Source organism: Rhopilema esculentum, chromosome 16 (assembly GCF_057945365.1).
Source record: "Rhopilema esculentum isolate cy_ngs chromosome 16, ASM5794536v1, whole genome shotgun sequence".
Lineage (NCBI taxonomy): Eukaryota > Metazoa > Cnidaria > Scyphozoa > Rhizostomeae > Rhizostomatidae > Rhopilema > Rhopilema esculentum.
Window position 1 is genome coordinate 8,598,087 of NC_142830.1, and position 6,177 is coordinate 8,604,263.

Here is a 6,177-nt window from a genome sequence, read left to right on the forward strand (position 1 = left end):
CCCTTTTCATGAAACTGACTTCCAAACAATATCAATTCATATCAATATTTTGAATGCTAATGAAATCCAGGTTTCAAGTATCTCTTGATACTACATGCAAGAGAAAAGTTAATATTTTCCATTTTGATGAGAACCAAAAATTGATTTGCAAGGCAATTTGACCACAAAAATTTTTCTTTGATGAGTTCTGTTTAACCTTCATCATCATGCTGAAGAGATTTCAGATTGCTACCAATTTTTGCTCGCATATGTTGGATATGTTAGTAAAGGCATTGAAGATGTCTTGAATTCAAGCAAAGACGCGTAGGAACCGGGGGACACAGAGAGTATATGCCCTCCATTTCTCAAAAATTCAGGTAAAAATGCCCCTTTGTCGCTTACTAAGTTTCTCTGTTTTGCCAGCTTCACTGTTTGTCTAAAATCCCGTTTATACGTGCATCGCTTTTAAATAAATGGATATATGCTTTTAGCGTTGTATTATACTATTTGATCTCTTTAAATTGTCTTGCCCTGCACTGTGGGTTTCTTTGTTACGTCAAAACATAGTCACAAGAAGGAGAATTTTCTTGCCCTTCTTCTTGTGGCTATGATCAAAGATTCTTGCAATGATGCGATGAAGCACATCTGACGTTGATGCCATGGCGCATTTCCAATGATCCACTTCCTGTGATCCCCTTCCAATTATCCACTTCCGATGATCCACTTCCGGTGCCTTTCTTTTTACAGCTGTTGGCGGGTCTGTGCGTAAGAAAACATAAACACTTCTTTATGAACCTTTTTCTATTTCCCATTTAAAAAGAGCAATTATATTGACATTTTTTTCTGTTTAACTGGATAAAAATCCCCAAAAATGTGTTTACACTCTTTTTTTTATTAGAACAATTTTATAAGAACACGAGCCTCAAAACTGGTCAAACGTTAAGAACAAATTAAGAACAAGCTGAGGCTGAGCTTCCGCAAAATGCAATTTTGAACAACTTTTTTCTCAAAATCGAGGATTTTTAGCGATGTGTGGATGCTTTTTCGGTGAATATTCAAATTTGTCATTAAATTAAGGCTGTATCACTCACTTTGTTGGCAAATGAGGCCTGAACACCTCCTTAGAGCGAAAAAGCTAGCAATAGCGCTGCTTTCACCCTCTTAATTTAAGAACAAATTAAGAACAATCCAGCCTCGGATTTTCGAAAAAATTAAGAACAGTCAGTCTGAACCTAAAGTTACTGGTTCTTATAAAATAAAAGAGTGTATAGGTTAAAATATGATAATTTTATTTTAGACGGTTAATACAGTGTAAATGATTTTTACGTCTCTTTCAAAGATCTTATGAATAATGTGTAGAAAATGCAAGGAACAGGTAAGGGAATTTTCCAACACAGTACAAATGCTGGTCGATAAAGAATTGATAATAACAACAAACTTGGAAACAGAAGGGTCAGCTCTTGCTGAACTTCGGTTTGATGAGGTGTTACAGGAAAGCAAAAAAGATGATGATGTTGTTTTTATGATCGTGCAGCAACATATACATGTAACTTTAGAAAGGCTATGGAGAAGGTAGTTTCCCATTACTGTCTTCTTTTCAGGAGGATTTGGTTAGCCTGCGTGCAGACTTTATTTTCCATTAATCACAAAGTATGTTCTATTCCAGGGTCCAGAAAATCTGTCCACCTTCCTCTGGCCAAGAAAATCTTACTTTTAAACCTTCCTCATTTTCAATTGGGTTTCTTAAAATGGCGTGGCCAGGAGATTGGAAGTGGCCTAGTCTTGCAACTCCACTTTTCCAAAACGTTTTAAAAAGTTGTTCTTGGTTCCTCAGACATGAAAAGTTACATGCTTTTCCCAATTAACAATAAAACTTAACTTTATTAATTATAAAAAGTTAATGTCTTAATTTCACAGTGTTAATGCCTTAATTTATGTTTATGAATACTATTTGATTGTTTCTATTTTTGTCAGACTGTATTTTGAAAAACAAAAGGCAAGTCGATTTCTTCAACTTCCTCAAGTTTCCAAAAATTTTTATTACCTTCCTCAATTTTCTTGCCTTTACAACCTTCCTCAGGCCAGTGGCCGTGGGAATGTTTTCCTGACTCTGTTTTGTTCTAACACAAACATTGATGCTCTAGAAAAGAAGTTAACTCCGAATTAATACAAAATTCAGAGTGGCTCATCGCAAATAATCTAACGCTAAATGCAAAAAAAAATTAATCGAGTTCCATGATAATGAAGCCTTATGAAATCTGCATGAATCTGACTGCGTTAGATATTGCGAAGGAGAGAATAATGACAGCCAGAAACCAGAGGTGGCGCCAGAAATCTTCCGACAGACAGAAGGGCTTCAGCTTCCGACAAGGGGGCTAAAATGACTAAAATATGCAATTTTTGTACGTTACTTTGTCAAATTTGCTCCGACAATAACCCAAGATTTCCTCCGATAGAGGGGCTAGATGCTTCCGACCGAGGGGCTGTAGCCCCCCTAGCCCTCCCCTGGCGTCACCACTGCTAGAAACGTAAACAAGGAGCTTCTGAAATAGGCCATTATAAAACTGTATTGCTTATACTGTAAAGTATATTTTGATGAGTCTCTCTGATTAAAGCATCGGGGGGCTAAATTCTGAAAGTAAGAAAAACAAATCACATTTATTAGTTTATGATAAGTAACAGTTTTATTTGTGTTTAGAGCCTCGTCGATGTTCAATTCAACAATGATTTTGAGTCATCGTTTGTTCCGTTTTGGTAAACAAATATTTCAATCACTCCCCGTTAAACTTTCAATACCTTCCAAAGGTGTACTTCCGAGGGATTTAATCCATGGAAATTTTGGGGAGTGTTGATAAAAATAAGCTGTTTAACTTTCCCTCGAATTTTGGCAAGAAGGAAACCCCCATGAATCCGTAAAGCCAAACATTTAGCTAATTGTAGTAGACCTTCCAAATCTTTAATATCAATAAACATTTCGGTTTTCTAATGAATGCTTGAAGAGAATCGTTTTCCTGTAAAAAAACATTGGCCAACCTCTCGAAACGAAATGTTGAAGAAGCCGCACGAGTCTAATTGAAGTACATAGAATACCTCATTGTGAATTCAGCTTTAGGACCGCGAGGCACGGAGATATATAATATATATATCTTAATACTAGGCAGGTAGATACATAGGACATTTATATACTTCTACGCTTTTAATTTTTTATTCTTTAATGTCGGCTGTTTTGTTTATGGCCTATCTTCTCGTTTTATGTGTTTTTTGATTTTATGGCTTTCATTTATCTCTTGTGGGACAGTCAACACCACCATCTCCATGACATCCTTTTTTCTACCTTTCTATTCACTTCTCTCCCAGTTCCCCATAACAATTTGTGTTCTTACACATTTAACAACATGTATTGTATTAGGCAGGTGCCCCTTAGATTTCTATTGTATTGTATTGTTCTATTATAATTTAGGTTGATAAGTAGGCTCCTCTGATTTTGTAAAGTTATTACTGATGAAGCAAAAGCGAAACGTCTTACCAAATTGTTTTCTTTGAGTTTAGATACTATCGTTTAAAAATTTCATAGAATGAGTTTTTGAATAAATATATATATAGATATATATATCTTCTTGAAAAGAAAACATGTTTCTCTCTGTGGTACACACCTATCTCCCGCCCAAGTCACAGCATTAGATATCTGGGCGTACTATTGACAAAAATCTAACAAGGAAGGGACACACATGCAATAAGCGCACACAAAACAAATGTAACAAAAAATACTGCCATCTAGGCCAAGCAAGGACATTCTACCCCTTAGTATACAGTACAGTGATAGTTCATAAGTTTTTTTCGAAAATTTCGAACAATCTCGAACAGTGGACGTCAGCTATGGTTGTGTTAGTTAAGGATAATTTTTAAAGAAAAAATTCCACAAAATGAAAGGAAAATCTTCGATGTTTCAACCTTAGTCAATGCATTTTTCAATATCAGCTGCAATAAAAGCTTGAAAAACAAATCTTTGTTTGCTTATTGGCTATTATCGTCTTTTTAAAGATCACTGTGAACTAGATTGAAATTATTCAGATAATGTAAATAGCTAAACAATTCCACCACGCCGCTACTATGTTTATATGTTGTGGTAATGACGGCTATTGCCTCGTGAAATTCACCAATTATAAATGGATTCTGGTAATTTTTAATTGTTTTTATGATCAAATCTTCATCACCTTCGGGTAATGGCATATTTTGGGTAATTAACACATAAGGGCATGATCATTATGTCAAAATTTATTGCTGATGGCGTGGCAGTGATGGAATTGCGAAATGAACTGACAAAAACATCGACCATGTTATAACAAGCTTGTTGATAAATCATAGTTATTTATCAAAACAATTTTTAAATGAAAGTCTTGCTGGGAGTTTGAAATACAACCTGGCAAATATGAAGCGAAACTGCAGATTAGAAAAATTCTATCAATTGTGCTTTGTGATATTGCATTCTTCATAAGGACCACCCTGCAACTTCATTTTTCTCGTTAACTGAGTTAAGGGTAGGGGGATTTTTAGAATCTTCAATTACTGAACATTAAATTTTTCAAAAATATAGTGTGAACCTTATGATTTATAAGTGAAATCTTAAGAGATGGATATAAAAACTATTGGGACCCTTTTCTTCTGGGGCCCTTAGTTAACGAGCAAAAGTGCCTAAAACTGCGGTACACCATTGACAGGGGCAGTCAGCAATAAACGAAAAAAACAGTCCTCAATCAGTCTTCTTTATATGTTTCACGTGTTGTGTGAAGGCCATTTGGTTTAACTTGGGCTAGTTTTCCAATCTTTAGACTAAATCTAAATAAACTTTCTGTCTTGTAAGCAGGGCTTATAAATTTTGCCTGATGCTATTGCCTAATTCGATCCTAGATACCTAGAGTCAATATGGCACAAAAATTGCAAATGATGAACTTTTTTATTGGTAAAAAGCTGAGGCTGGATCAAAGGTGCCGGAAGCTTCGTGATGTAACGGGGGCAGGAACTGCAGAAAGGGCGCCCTGGGGGTATCAAAGTTTGCTGCTGAAACAGATCGATAATCGTCTTCTAGCCAACGACGAATCCAGGTTGTAGGCGAAGGTCAAAGAAGAGAGGGTCAGTGGTCTGGTCAGGAAAATTTTGCGTTGTTACGCCCTATAGACGCTCAGAAATAGGAGGCAACACCCATAATGATACATTTGAATCAAGACTACAGTCAAATTCCATTCTCGAAATTTCTTTCACCACAAAATCAACTATCAAGGTCCTACTTTACATTGAAACAAAATTTTGTTCGGATGACCATCTACATGGCTTGATAAAACTTTTGGACATAACTTTTCTGAACATACCGATTTTTCTTTATTTATTTAATATTGGTACAATCTGTAGCAATATTAGAGCTAAATAAAGCCAACTCATTCAAATTACCAACGCTAAAGATGATTCAAATCAAATTCAACTGTTGTTGCATACATATTCCTTGCAAAAATCACAAGTAAAATTGAACGATGAAAATTCTGACATTTTTTCTTGAATATTCGTAAAGTTGGGGAGTACCTATTTTGTTTGGAACTGAGTTCTATATTTGGCTACATCTGTATGACAAAGATCTTGAGAGTAAAAGGAATCACATCATTCTATTGTTGGGGCTTCTGAAGAGAGACAATTTGGTTTCAAAAAGGGTCCAAAAAATTGCTTTTGAAATTTCAGATTGCACCCCTGTTCCAACAAAGATCTCATAAGAAACTCAAATTACTCAAAGCTTTAAGAAGCTTTTAGTACTGGCTCATGAAAATACATCCAAGCCAACCAATTCAAGCCAAGTCTTCAGGATATTTTTCAAGAACTTTAGCTTTTGGGGATTCAAAAAGGCCCACCAGGACAAGCCAAAGACTCCATTGAGACAAATATCCAATCAGTCGGCGTGTTAAAAGCGTCGAATAGGAATACCGCGCTGCATAAAATACTGGAGTTTTTGACGACCGCTAAATCATTCGCTTGATTCTTGATAAGTATAAAAACCATCCTGGTGTCCTAGCTATTATTCAAAGCCCAGAGAAAGTCCTGGCTACTTTCCCTTTTCAAGAGATAGGCAGTCAAGAAGTTGCAAAACTATTAAAATCTCTGGATGGCAAGAAATCTACTGGTGAAGATCAAATTCCCCCGAAGCTTGTATCCTTG